The 14,844-nt window shown below is 44.4% G+C and overlaps 1 protein-coding gene across 5 annotated transcripts in view; it reads right to left on the reverse strand.

The window, feature by feature from the left end:
• Rbm47 (RNA binding motif protein 47) overlaps positions 1–14,844 on the reverse strand; it is a 157,455-nt gene that overhangs the window by 86,779 nt on the left and 55,832 nt on the right. For all 5 annotated transcript variants that reach the window (XM_063240627.1, XM_063240626.1, XM_063240623.1 and 2 more), the window contains one exon: positions 5,801–5,886. The gene's annotated coding sequence lies outside the window, so the exon portion shown is untranslated. The remainder of the gene's footprint in view (positions 1–5,800; positions 5,887–14,844) is intronic.

A 14,844-nucleotide genomic window follows, 5' to 3' on the forward strand; every position in this document is an offset into this window, starting at 1 on the left:
CTAATATAGTGAAAATGGCCATTGTTCCAAAATTGTTACACAGACTTAATGCAACTCCAATCAAAATACCATTAGCATACCTCACAGAATTAGATAAAACAATCCTGTTATAGCTTGTGTCTGATGTCCCCCAAAGCCTCATGCCATCATGGAGGCAGGCTTCTAGAGTTTGTGAATGACTCCTGGTCCAATGCTGGGATTACGGGTGTGAGTGCTACACTCGCCCCAGGGTGGGGAGCCTCTGTACAATGTAAGACACAGAAAGAGTCTTCTCTGTGCTCCTCTCTTGTTGCTTTTGCTGTCTTCCAGTCCCCTCTGCCATGTGCCACTCCGCCTTGGACCCGGCTGAGTATAGACTGAAATTTCCACAAACTGTGAGGTAAATAAATCTTTCCCTCTTTGATTTTGGACATCTATTTGGACATTTGATTTGGACATCTATTTTGTTCCAGCAACAAGAGAAAAGTAAACAACATGAATCCTAAACTTTATTTGTTACCAGAAGAAATCTAGAAGAGCAAAAGCAATTCTGAGCAGCAAAGGCAATGCAGAGGTCATCATAATCCCTGACTTGAAATTATAGTATAAAATTACTGTGATAAAAACAACATGCACTAGAAAAAAAAACACAAAGAATCAACAACAAGGAGCTCATCTTAATAAAATGCTTTCACACAACAAAAGAAACCAGCAACCAAGGGAAAAGACAACTCGTAGTGTGGGAAAATAATTTTGCTCGCTGTTCCTCCGATAAAGGACTAATATGTTTTATATAAAGAACTCAAAAAAATACCCCTCAAAATTGAAAGACCCAATCCAAAGACGGGCATCTGAAATGAATAGATACTTCTCAGATGAAGAAGTAGAACAAATAAAAATATGAAAAATGTTCTATGTCACTGGTCATTCGAGAGATGCAAGTTAAAATAATGCTGAGATTTCATCTCGCTCCAGAAAAAATGGCTGTTATGAGATCAACAGCTGGGGGCCGTGGGGAAAAGAACCCTTCTCCACTGTTGGAGGGAGTGTAGACTGGTGTAACGACTGTGGAAATCAGTGTGGAGATTCCTCAAAAATCGAAAACTAGAGGTTCCATTTGACCCAGTTATTCTCCTTGTTGGTATCTCCCCAAAGAATTAAAAGCATCATATTGTCGAAGTGTGTAAGATAGATGATCATATTACTAAGTTTTGTTGGATCATTGAACACAACTCTTTGCAGTCTCACTGTTTGAATGTCCACTTCATATGCTTTAATTTTGTAACTTGAACAACTATTTCTAAGATGTCAATAGGTAATCTATTAACTAGTTATTTCTTATTGTTTATTTTTTTTGAAATTCTGTATTACTTGTACCCTTTTTCTGTTTTGTTTTTTTCTCTTTAAATAAAATTTAAAAAATAAAAGCATCATATCACAGTGATAAACACATACATTTCTTTTCTTTTTTTTTTTTCTTTTCTTTTTTTTTTGAGACAGGGTCTTGCTATGCAGTTTGAGCTGGCCTTGAACTCACTACACACACCCATGTTTATAGTGGCACAGTTTGCAATAGGTAAATCTTGGAAACAGCCAAAATGCCCATCAGTCAATGAATAAAGAAGATGTGGGTTTTTACAATGGAGTACTACTCTGCTATAAAGAAGAATGTGTTTGAGATCTTTCCTAGCTAAATGAATGCACCTTGAGATTATACTCATAAGTAAAATAAATCAGACACATATGTTTAACTACTGCATTGTTTCTCTAGTATGAGAAACCGAAAGTGTGAATAAGGACCAAAATGTATAATAGATACTGAGAAATGGAAAGAAAATATTCAAATGAGAAGGAAGACAGGCAGGGGGCAGAGGCAAAGGAAAGAAGAGACCAAAAAAAGAAAGAGAGAGAAAGAGAGACAGAGAGAGAATAGAAGGAATAAATGTAGACAAAACTTTTTTAAATAAAGAGGGGTTGAAGGGAAGTTGGGTGAATGGGAGAAAAAAAAAGAATCAATTTATATCATGTACAGATATAAATTCCATATGATGTACGTGATCATTATGTATATATTATGTATATCTACTATGTATATCTAAAATGTACCAATAAAAAAACAGAATAACAATAGTAATAATAATCATGAAATAAAAATTACATGTACTACCAAAGTGGGGGGGGGTGTCTCTAATTTGAGGTTAGGCTAGGCTGGAACTCCCTTCTTTTATATCCTACTTAACACAGTTTTTCCAGCTCAGAAAACTGAGCTCAGCATCATTTTAGTTACTCTGGGAAGGCCTTGCTGTACATCACTGACTGTATCCACTACCACTCTCCAGCTCACACGAAAAGCTTTCAGTTTATATTAACACAGTAATTACACATCTGTAAATTGCAAGGAATTTGAAGTTTATTTTTGCAGAAGTTTTCCATACCAATGGCCCATACCTGCAGTACTGCTGATGTTAAACTGGTTCAGGGATCAGATAAAACAAAAGGAGAGGCTGGGTGCGGCAGGGCATGGAAGGCTTGGGAGGCTGAGGCAGGAGGATCCCTGTGAGTTCGAGGCCAGCCTGGGCTACACGGTAGTTCAAAGCAAGACTGAACTACATAGCACTCAAAAAAACAAAACAAGGGCTGGGGATTTAGCTCAGTGGCATAAGCACATGCCTTGCAAGCAGGCAGTTGTGAGTTCGATCCCTGGTACCAATAAAAACAAAATAAAACAAAAAACCTGTGTTGGGGCGAGGATCATGTGTGAATAATATTTGTACCTCTCATGCATCTGCCCTGGTATCTTTCATAGGGTGGTCTTAGGTAGTAGTAGCTTTGTTTATTTGAATCAAGTTGAATTTGAGGGTCTTTGTTTCTGTCTGTCTATCTTTTGATTATACAAAGTAAATAATGACAAACAATATGCAATAGGAAAAATCTCTCTCTCATTTTCATAAAAGTCGCTTTTAGAACCTGCTTCTGAAATTGTGTTATGCAGCCCAGGGTCATTTTGGAATAGGCCCCTGTCAGTAGTTAACTGAACAAAAGACAATCAGTGTCAGCTCAGTTGTTTAACCTTTGGTGGTATCGTTCTCCTAGTTTCCTTCACGTGGGCCCCAGGAATTGTGCAACTCCAAAGAGCTCGCCCTAAGTCTGCCTGTGGGGTACGGGGAGTGCTGGCGGTGCTGCTGGGGATGGAACCCAGGGCCTCCCTCGTGCTGGGCAAGTGCTCTGCACATCCCAGCCCTTTTTATTTTATTTGAGAGAGGTTCTCACCAAACCTGAAATCCTCCTTCCTCAGCCTCCCAGTTAGCTGGGATTGCAGGATCCACCACTGCACTCCGCCCAGTTCATCTTCTTAAAATGAAATGCCGGGGTGGTGATTTCCTAAAAGGTATAGCTTCTTCTCTAGGGATTTTTAGGGAAATTTGTTTCTGAGTGCTCTGTGGTTTCACTAATAGAGCTCTATCTAATTCACAAGATTGAAGAGCCATGTACTAAAGAAATATGCTGAGCAGCTCACCTTTTCAAAGGGATCTTCCATTTTCAAATTGTAGATTAAACAAAATCCACATCTGAGTTGGTGAACTGACTTGAAATAGAAATCTAGACTATAATTAGTGGGGAAAAGTCGGGACTCAAAATGTTTTACTGTTTTATTCAAAAGTCCCATGAGGGACTCTGTAGCACCCCCACACCTTTCCTAGGGATTCCATCATCTGATCTCTTTCCTGTGGCTTGACAAAAATCAAGTAATGACCTGTATGCTAGCTTTTTTTAAAGTACATGCTCGCAGCACACAACGTCTGCACTCCTTGTGTGGAGCTGGTACGTGTACACAACACACGTCTTTCCTTTTATCAGGCCCTTCTTCCCTTCCTGCATCTCTTGACCCCTCCCCCTATCTCCCTACTTCCTATTTCTATCTTTTATTTCTAAGCGGAACAGCCAGTGAGGTCAGAAGAAGTTCATGATAAACACTTAAGATTTCCTTGCGTCACTTAAAGCTTGTGAGTCTGTTTGCCTCTGTATGGGGAAAGCTAATTAGGCTTATCCCAGACTGGAGCTAACATTTCAAAATGAAAAATATTGAGAGGGGTGGGGGTTGGGGAAAAAAATATTATGGACCTGTTAAAAAGATCTCCCTAGGTCTGATTATTCCCCACTCTCACAGACCTCTGAGAAAAATGACCATATCACTGGACATGGTGGGGCATGACTGTAATCCCAGCACTCGGGAGGCAGGAGGATCACAAGTTTGAGGTCAGCTTGGCTACACAGTGAGTTCATGGCCAGCCTGAACTATACAGCCTCTCTCAAAAAAAACAAAAAGACCAAAAAAAACACCATGTAAAATTCACTGTGACTGAGAAATCAAATCAGTGAAATCAGGATTCCCTACTCCCTGTGCGTATGTGTACTACATGCACAAATTTCTGAATCTATCAGTTCAGTTGCTGGTCAAAGTGCCTTAGCTTAGGGGGCTTGTTTGTTTTTTGGTATTGTGCAAAGAACCCAGGGCCTCACATGCTAGGCAAGGACTCTGCTGCTGAGCCACATACCAGTCTTGTTTTTGTTTTGTTTTTTTAGACAGAACTTACTAAATTGTTAAGTTGCCCAGGCTTGCATAATAGAATTTATAAACCTCGTGCCTCAGCCTCCTGAGTAGCTTCTGGGCAGGGAAACCATATACCTGACTAGACCCATGACCACCCTTCCCTGATGCATCAGGAAGGGAAGAACAGGAAGCGGTCCCACTGGTGGACAACTCCTCAGGAGAGGCAGACCACCTTCCTGTGAGAGGTTGGGTGAAAGAGGTTTTAAGAATATAGATCTGAGGAGAATACAAAGGATTCACAGGAAAACTAGACCTGGGATCCACTTCCAGGACATGATGTGACAGAAGGAAAGTTTTCTCTCTGAGCCGCAAAAACATCTGGTCATAAGCTTAAAAGCAATCTCTAGGTAGTTTTAAAGAATTTTCCAGGCAGCGGTATGGTACCTGCCTATAATCCCAGCACTCAGGAGGCTGAGACAGGAGGATGGCAGTGAGCATGAGCACAGGCTGAGCTACACAGTGAGACCCTGTTTCAAAAAACCAAAAAGATTATTTGGAGGTGGGGGGTATTCCTGATTCAGAGACCTCTCACTGAGGGCCTCCAGTATCCGCACTGGCAGCTCTGAGAGCCCACATACTTTATTCCTGGTGTCCCCACCTACTCCTTACGAGACCATCGTGTAGTGTCACCAAAAAAATCTAGTTTTTCTTTCAATATTAGAAACCTAAAATGCTATCAGTAGTGTGTACAGTTTTTATCATTTCACTACTTCACAAAGATCATTCATTTTCTACCTTTAAAAACTCAACACCGCCCCTACCTCCCCGCAAAAAGAGAAAGCACACAGACTCTGCGACACACAGGAGGTAGAGAGCACTGGGGGATTACCAGAGGAAGGCCTGTGTCCCCGGGCCTGCAGCTCTCTGAGCTGCATCCCAATTCCTGACCTGGCACAGGACAAGGTGGGTGCAGGACAGAAGTGGCAACATTCAAAACATTACTGGCAGAGCTCACCAAGAGGCGTCTCCGCGGAAGTCGATATTAAAAGAGATTGAATGAAATCTTTCCAAAAGCCCTCTCCCTCTGTTTGCCCGCGGCAGTCTCTTGGGGACAGGGGAGCTTACAAACATACAGGGCACTTTGGTCTCGTGGTAAACTAAGCAAACACAGAAAGGTGGGGCTCAGCGTCCGGCTGTCCCCTGCTGGTCTCCTCCGCCCCTGGATGACACTCCCCGGAGCCCTGTGAAGATGAAGCTGCCTCCACTTACCAGAGCTCCTCAGCGAGCCAAGAGGTTGCTGCGCTCTGCTGGGTGACCAGGTGCAAGGTGTCCTTCGACCTCCTCGGTTCCTCAAGCTGCAAAACAGAAAAGAGGTCGCTACTGACCAAAGTCCAGAAAGAAGAGCCTGCAGGTCAGGACACTTTGGCCCGGAAAGCGATTGGGGGGGGTGGGGTGGGTAATACCCAATGCAGTGCTTAGCTGTCACCACGCATCTTTGTACGAGCCTGAGAGGACAAGGAAAGCCATGTAACTGGGCACTACAGGATATTTCCACCGGCCCGTACACACAGGGAAGAAAGAGGACACATCGTTTGGCCTGTTTTGCAAGGCTACATAGGTTCATATTAACTCAGTGACATTCAAGGAAAATAATCTTTCTCTAACAAGGAGGAGGAACGGAACGGGAAGGGGATGCATAGAGGTTTGACCAGATAATAAAACTCAGCTCTGCTACTTGGTAGCTGGGAAATACTGGGCATTTGACTTAACTTCTCTGACCCCCTTTTTTGCATCTAATACTGGCCTGACATTCCCTATCTAGACAGATATGAAGCTCTTGGGGCCTGGTTCAGAGAAAATGCTTAGCAAAGAGCAGCTATGATTATCATATTCCTGTAGAATACCTTCTGAGGGACTACAATGTACCTCGGATGTGCAAGGCACTACAAAAACAGAATTCTTGCTGCAGAGCACACTGAATTAGTCTTTCAGGGTACAATGAGAGTGTTCAAATTTGTTTTAAGTGTTTTGTTTTGAGTATTTTCAATATTCCTTCATCTTTAGGAACCCTTTACAGGTGGACTTTCTGCCCATACAAATGTAATATTTCTTAACTTTTCAGACTTATATTTTAATTAAACTATTTGACTAGTTAGGCTCTGTAGGGTGAATTCTATTATAACGCTATTCCTCCAAGAAGGATTTTTTTTCTCCTGCCTCACAAAGAACAACCACAACCTACCACCTGGGTAAGAAATACCGAGTCATGATAACTCCCGTTCCAAAGTTCTACCAGCCAATGGCCAAATTAACTGCGGCCGAGCTTCTGATTAACACACTGTGCTCACAGGAACTTTGGCCCACAGCAACTTGGCATTTGACACATTTCTCTGAGTCCAACCTTGTCACAAGTGCAGGTTTCAAGGGTAATAAAGGAACTAGTTGTTTGCTTACAGCTCACGAAAGTACCGCCATGTCCTTATGTAGCTTTTACCTCTCCGTCCTCCGAACATTTAGAAACTCTGTAGCCCGCATGTCAGCTTTTGGGGCGAGCAGAATGAAAGTGTGCATTCCCAACCTAAAAAAGCACCAGAGTCCTCCTTGGAGTTCTGAAATATCAGTGGCTCAAGAAACACGAATAAGGGGCTGGGGATTTAGCTCAGCGGCATAAGCACCTGCCTTGCAAGCAGGCAGTCGTGAGTTCGATCTCCAGTACTGATAAAAACAAAAAGACAAAAAAAAAAAAAAGAAAGAAAGAAACACGAATAAGGTCCCAAGATCAAAGAGCCAAAAAAGGAGATCAGGTGTTTGAGCAGGTGCATGCTATGACCATTCAGCTTCAGACTCAGAGAACAAACTGCTCTTCCTGGTGGCTCTGGACTTCCTTTTATTGACAAGTTATAAAAAGAGAATCAGACACAAGGAAGAAGCCATGGAACTTGAGAGTCCACGTCCTTGCCTGTTACAGGCTACTCAGTGCCCTCACCCAGCTAATCACACACTAACTGAATCCTCGGTCTCTGAGAATGTGTTTAGAGAAAATGGCTTTCTTCAGAAGTGTTGAAGTCTCCATGAGGTCTCTGGCTGGGCCCTCACGTGTCCTTCTAGGAAGAGGTTGAACATAGACTGAAGGATGGCCCTAGGAAGACACGATGAAGAGATGGCCCTTGACCAGCTTAGAGGAGAGGCCTCAGGAGAAGCCAAACCTGCTGACATCTCCACAAAAGAGGGAAAATGAGTTTGTGTTGCTGAAGTGACCCATGCAAAGTAAGGCCGTGGCTTGATTTTGTTGATGGCCCTTCAGTTTGCACTCCCTGGGTTGAGCCAGGGCAGTGCAACACTCAAAAAACAGCCAATGCTCATGTGTACAGCAGAGGCAGTAGCCGAACACATACAAGCTGTGGCCAAAGTCCAGGGCTGGGAACAGCAGAAGTGGGTGGATGAGTCCCAGTGCTGAGCGAGACTGGAAACACCAAATTGCAAAAGCAAAGCCAGCAGATCATGGTGACGCATCCCTATAATCCTAGCACCCTGGGATGCTGAGAACAGGAAGATAAGTTTGAGTCCAGACTGAGCAACTTAGCAAGATTCTCCTCAAAAATTAAAAGTTGTTGGGTGTAGTGGTGTATGCTCGTAATCCCAGTACCCGGAAGGCAGAGGCAAGAGGATCTCCGTGAGTTTGAGGCCAGCCTACACTACAAAGAAAGATCCTGTCGCAAAAACAGAAAAAGCAAAAAGACAAAGCCATCATCCTCCCAGAAGATGCAGTTGAAGAGACACAGAGTTGGAGCCAGGTCTGCCTGGCTAATGAAGAAATAGGTAAGCCGAATCCTAGGGTATGAGTAAGTCTGCCCTATGGTCTGACATGGAGGATGAGGACAGGACATGACATTTTCCAGACAGAAAGAACAGCCAGTTCCTGGGTACAGGGACACCAGGAGAATGGCACCTTGGGACAATGAAATTGGGCTGGCTCAACCAGAGTGGGGGCGGGCAGGTGAGGGAGCAGGGCTATTGCTGAAATAAGCACAAGCCAGGGGCCCACGTCTGGTTTCTCAGGGGCCCCTGGGTGCTTTTAATCCGGAAGGCAGCTTTCCCAGAACTACATATTAGCAGGGATGCTCTGACCACAGTGCAGGGAAGGCAACAGGCAGGACAACCTGTCCAGGAAGGTGCAGGCTGCAGCCAGAAACAGACCCCAAGTGCTTCAGCACAGCCACAGGGACAGGCAATCACAGCCCTGAGCTTTTCAACCTGGGAGCGATGTGATCAATGAGAAAACGCATTTCTCAAGAAATTTAATTCTACTTTCACATCAGAAAACTAACCCCACTTCTTCTTTTTACATATTAGGATCACATGTGACAGTGTCTCAGTTTCCTCATTATTTTCCTCAATTTAAAGTTGGTTAATAATAGCACCAGGGCTGGGGATATAGCTCAGCACAGCACCTGCCTGGCAAGCACAAGGTCATGAGTTGATTCCTGATACCAAAAAAAAAAAAAAAAAAAAAAGCACCCCCCCAGGATACCTTGAGTTAACTAGCACTAATACGTAAGTACAATAAATGTTAATTAAGGCAGAAATTAATGTTAAAGAACAAACCAGAAATTAACAATTGTGCTATTAATGGTTGTTCTCCTTCTCAGTGAATACGAGCCGCATTCAAACAGCCAACACAGCCACAAAGGTAAGACCTGCGGAGTTGTCCTAGGATAAAGCTGGGTTGGTTGGGACTCTAAGGGCAACAGTACTGGGCAAAGTGGTACAATCCCAGCACTCTGTATGCTGAGGCAGGGACAATCGATAGTTTGAATCCAGCCTGAGCAGAGACCTGTCTCTCCCACCCCTAACTAAAAAAAAAATAAACTACAAACAAATGTATATATGTATGTGTGTGTATATATATATATAAAATCTGTATCTATATCTATATATAGAGAGAATGTGCTGGGAATGTCACTCAGTGTAAAGGCCTAGGGTTCAATCCCCCAGTACCACTAAAAATGGGGGAGATATTTATATTCCAAAAAGAAGGGGTAAATATTTGCATGAAAGAGCTTGCCTTAAAAACATTCAATTTCAAAACTCATTTTCTCTTGAAATGGCTAAAACTTGTTAGGGATGCAAAAAGGCTTTTTTATGCAAGAAACATTTTTGAAACTGTCTGAAAGCTTCACCCCTCACTCATGTCCTCTGTCCAAAGGACAGCACTTCTCCACCTCTGGACTCGCTGGACGAGCTGCCCTCTGGTGGCTTTGCTATGTCTCTATTTCCAGAGCACAGTGGTGGGCAGTTAGCAAGCAGCGTGGGAAGGAGCTCAGAGAACAGGCCCAGCAGGCCAGCCTGCCGCTCTGCCACCCGGGTACACAGGCAGGTACACAGGCGGGTACACAGGCGGGTACACAGGCGGGAGCCGGCGTCAGGTCACTGAAGAAAAGAGGCTGCAACTGGATGAAAGAATGAGGCTGACAAACTCAAAAGCTGATTTAATGTCAGTGTAAACTGCTGCTCACGTGCATGTGCATTAAGACCCACTTTCACGGTGCAGAGCATGTCAGAAGCTAGCAGACCTCCCACAATTGAGGACCAAGAAAGTGGAATTGCACGTTCAGATTCTGCCATCTGCACGTATGACTCACTGTTCTCGGGAAACTGTACAAAAAAGAAAATGAAAAGCCAAATAGTACCCAATGCTGTTTTTATTTTTATTTATTTATTTGTTTGGGTACCGGCGATTGAACTCCTGACCTTGTGCTTGCCAGACAGGTGCTTATGCCGCTGAGCTAAGCCCCCATCCCCCAATGCTGTTCTTAAAATGAACATTGGCATGCAAATTTCAAGTGTCTAATAAGATTTTCAGCATTATTAGTTAAGGAACAGAGGGAAGGTGGAAGTAGAGGAGACAGGAGGTCAAAAAGCATCTTTTCAAAAGATGCACTGAAAACAGATTAAACATGACACAGGGAGACAGTAAAACTCGCCAAGTCCAGAACATGTACTAGTTGGGCTAGAAGAATTTGCACCCAGATGAGGCTCACTCCTTCTCTACTTCCCTCTCTTCCTTAAACATGCTAAATCCACATTCTAACAGACTGACCTTTTTTCCCTCTGCAAACATGTCACTTCTTGGAACTGTCTGATGGCTTCTCCTCACGCTTAGAATAAAATTGGAAATCCTTCCACAGTGTCCCAAGGGAGCAGCCCGGGTGTTCCTTCTGCTCCGTGCCAGGCCTGTCTGCAGACGCCTCTGACCTCGGCCCTGACTTCCTCCTCCTGCCCGCTGCAGCCAGAGGCAGCCACCAGGCAGCTCATTCACCTGCCTGCATTAGCACTCAATGGGCCCCACTCCCCCTGTTCTCTCCTAGACTGGATTCCTGGCTCTCTTTGAATGCCACCACCTCCAAGTTTTCCCTGATTGCTTGACTGATTGATGGATGCTAAGGATTAAACCCAGGCCATACTGAGCTGCATCCCTAGCCCCTTTTTAAAAATAAATTTACTGATTGATTTATTTATTTATTGGTTTTCTTTGGAGACAGAGTCTTGTTACATAGTTCAGGCTGGCCTTAAACTCACTATGCAGCCTTGGCTAGCCTCCTAACCCTAACCCTAAACCTAACCTCCTGCTTCAGCCTTCTGAGTGCTGGAATTACAAGCATGTACCACCACACAAGGCCCTTTATTGACTTGATTCGATTTGATTTGAGACAAGGTCATACTAAATTGCCCAGGCTGACCTTGCCCACCTCGGCCTCCTGAGGCAGTAGCCGGGATGCCCCTAGAGCCCAAAATTCTGAAACACTGCACTCATTCTTATCTTTAATTTTTTTCTTTATACTTATTACACTGAATTGTGCTATACATTCATTTTTATGCCATTTCAATACCTATCTAGTCTAGAGAAATGTCAACTCCATGCAGTGGGACTTTCTTCTTCTCACTAGAGTGCCCAATGCTCCTGCTCCTAAAACAGAGCTGTCACTAACCAGTTTTGCTTTGCTTTTTGAGAGAGGGTCTCCCATATATTCCAGGCTGGCCTTGAACTCATTACATAAGCCAAGCTGGCCTCTCCGCAAACCTACTGCCTCAGCCTACTAATCTTCACTATTTGAGAAACGAAATATTCCCATTTGGAGAGATAGTGAATGAGCCTTTAACCAAACCTGTCTGAACACCTATCAGTACCAGGAAGTGTTCCTTATTCCAATAAAAGCCCATGTCCTTTACTTGTATCACAGAGTGACAGGGCAGACCCACACAAGCTAAATGTAATTCTTTGAGACCACAGCTTAGAGGAGACTCCCATGGGACCTTGCTTAGAATCTTTTTGTTCTGAAGCAGAATGCATGGTGCAGAGAGGTTCACAAATGACTCCAGGGTGACACAACCTATGGACCTCCATCAGCCTGAGGTCACTTAGAGTGCACGGCACATCACCCATCACTGACCCAGGACCAGGACCCAGGAAGGCTGTGCCCCACAGCATGCTGAGAGTTCACCCAACCAGATCTGCTTCCTCTTACTGCTGTCCCAACACTAACTTCTGGTCACTACAGTCATGTGTCATTATTTCCTGTCTTCTTTCCAGAATGCATGCAGTTTGACAACATTCCATGCACAGTACAATATCTGGAACTGGTTTGGTTCTAACAAATAGCCCGGGCTGCAAAATACCTAAGAAAAAGTGGCCTAAGTAAAGGAAACTTGCACACCAGACCAAAAGCTGCGGATTGACCACGAGTGTCTTGAACGTAATTCCAGGCAGGAGCCCCGTAACTGTTCCCATTTGCATTCTTGCAACACCAAGCCCTGTCCCTGGCACGAGTCCAGGCCTGTTTTCTGGGAGAGAGAAGAGCAGCAAATGGCATTCTAGATTCTTTACAAAGTCTACAGTGGCTTTGAACAAATAAGTTTACTTTGGCCAGTGATACAGCTCAGTGGCATAAGAGTCTGCCTGGCAAGTACAAGGTCCTGTGTTTGATCCCCAGTCCAATAAATAAATAAATAAGTTTACTTTATAAAAACTCAACTGTACAGCACCTTCTGTCCTCAGATGGACAGATGGATGGATGGAGAGACAAACAGACAGATATCTTACCGAAGCCTTCCAAGACATGTACAATTTGACAAAAATCAGGTAGCAAATCCGACTCGACTCTCATAAGAGCTCCACAGATTTCATCTCTGAGTTTCCTTATGGTTCACTGAAGGCCAGGATGTGTCTGATCACTGCCCCAGATAAATGATACAGGCTGAGCATCTCTGATCTCCAACCTTGAAATCCCAAATGCTCTAAAACCTGCAACTGAGAGCTGATGCAATACAGAGTATAAAATCCCACATCTGACCTCTGGATAGGTCATAAGCAAAACACAAGTACACTAAAAATGCTCTACAAATTACCTTCAGGTTGCAGGCATGTGGTAGCTGCTACACTGAAGTGAATGTCATGCTTGGATTTGGCACCCATCCTCAAAGATCTCATAATGTGGATGCAAATATTCTCAAATCCAAAGGAACCTGAAATCTGAAGCATTTCTGGCCCCAAGCATTTCAGATAAGGGATACTCCACTTGTACTAAGCAACATGGGGTACATGCAACATTATTATTTCTCTAAAATCTGAAATATTCTGGATTCTAAAACACATCTGAACCAACAAGTTTTCAATAAGGAGATCTTGGGTTTACACTGCTGCAGAAATCACCTGTCTGCAGTCAGATACCCACCAGGTGACAGAGCCAGGACTGCTACGCAGGCGGCCCATTCTGCAGGCCTGCTGTGGCCAGCATCTCATTTCTCAGGACAAGGTGGGATCCAAACAACTACTGCAGTAGCCGTTCCTCCGACCAAGCCCAGGAATGGAATCAGCAGTGAGTTCCCTGGCACCGGCTCCCATAGAGACTGCCGGGGACTGGTGACCTAAGGCTGAGGAATCTCCAGCCAAGGGATTGCCCAGGAGCACCAGCGCCCATCTGGAAGAGGGCATCAAAGCCCGAGGAGTCAGCTTTCACCTCCCTAAACTCCTCCCAGAAGCGGTGGGAACTTTTGAGTCAGAACTGCCTGGATCTACGCTCATCTGTCCACATTCTTTCCTGGCTTGGTTTACTGAGTGTGTGCTATGTGTATGTTTACATCTTTTTGGTTTATCCCAGTATTGGGAGTTGAACCCAGGGCCTCATATATGCTAGGAAAATACTCTGGCATTGAGCTACATACCCCAGCTGATCCTTTAAAATTTTATTAGTGAAGTCTCACTAAGTTGGTCCCAAACTTAAGATCTTCCTGTCTTGGTCTCCTGGGTAACCGCTGTGATTACAGTAGGGTGCTACTGCATCCCACGCTTCCCCTTCTTTTTCTGTTTTGGGTTCTTGGTATTTTAATGTTGGTTTTGGTGCTGTCAAACTCAGGGTCTTGAAGATGCTAAACACACACTCTACCACTTAGCCATCCTCCCAGGCCCTCCAGTCTTTAAGTTACACTCCGAGGTAGGGATGGGGAGCTGAGGGAGTCCAGTAAGGATGGACAGGAGGTGCTGTGCGTGTGAGGAGATACACTCACTGAAAACATTCCTAACACTTGGAATGCAGAACAATGATAACACTGTATTTCAGCTTTTATTCTATACCCTAATCTAATCATTTGTGGAAATAAAAGATGCTGTTTAATTCAGGCCAGTATTGTTCTCAGTTCACCAAGCAGCAGGAGCTAGATCAGGTCTCATTTCAAACGCTGCTCGCCTGCACAGTCTTCCCGTGCCCCAAGCTAGGCAGCCTTGCCCCGCTTCCATTCTTCTCTACAAGCGGCCTAGATGGCACTTGAGTCCTTGGGATTTGTTTCCTGCCAGAACCCTCTGGAGGACACAGTCCTCATCCCCACTGCCCTCTGCACACAGGTGGAGCACAGCACAGGACAATCCTGGAGCTCCATAAAACGTGTCGGGTGGGTGAGTGGACAAATGATGGAGCCTTGAATCGGCCAAGAGAAAACCAGGGGTCGGCCAGCACGTCCTTTCCACCTCTGAACTATGAGAGTGTCATGCACTGGACAGTCCCGTTTGGCAGTCTGTCATCTGCTGCTGACCCCTTGTCACTGCAGTCTTGAACTCTTGCTTAACTTTATTGTTCTCATTTAACTTTTGTCCTGCTCAGATCTTATCTTCCCAGCCAGACTACAGACACACCGAGTGTAGATAACCTCCCGGATTTCTCAAAGTGCCTCCAGTGATGTCCCCCCTCCCCTCATTGGGAGGTTGGAATTTGAACTTAGATGTTCAGAAATCAGGTTCCTCCCTGTGAACTTTTTGGTTT

Source organism: Cavia porcellus, unplaced genomic scaffold, assembly GCF_034190915.1.
Source record: "Cavia porcellus strain 051 isolate PalLab524CR breed Dunkin Hartley unplaced genomic scaffold, mCavPor4.1 scaffold_30, whole genome shotgun sequence".
Lineage (NCBI taxonomy): Eukaryota > Metazoa > Chordata > Mammalia > Rodentia > Caviidae > Cavia > Cavia porcellus.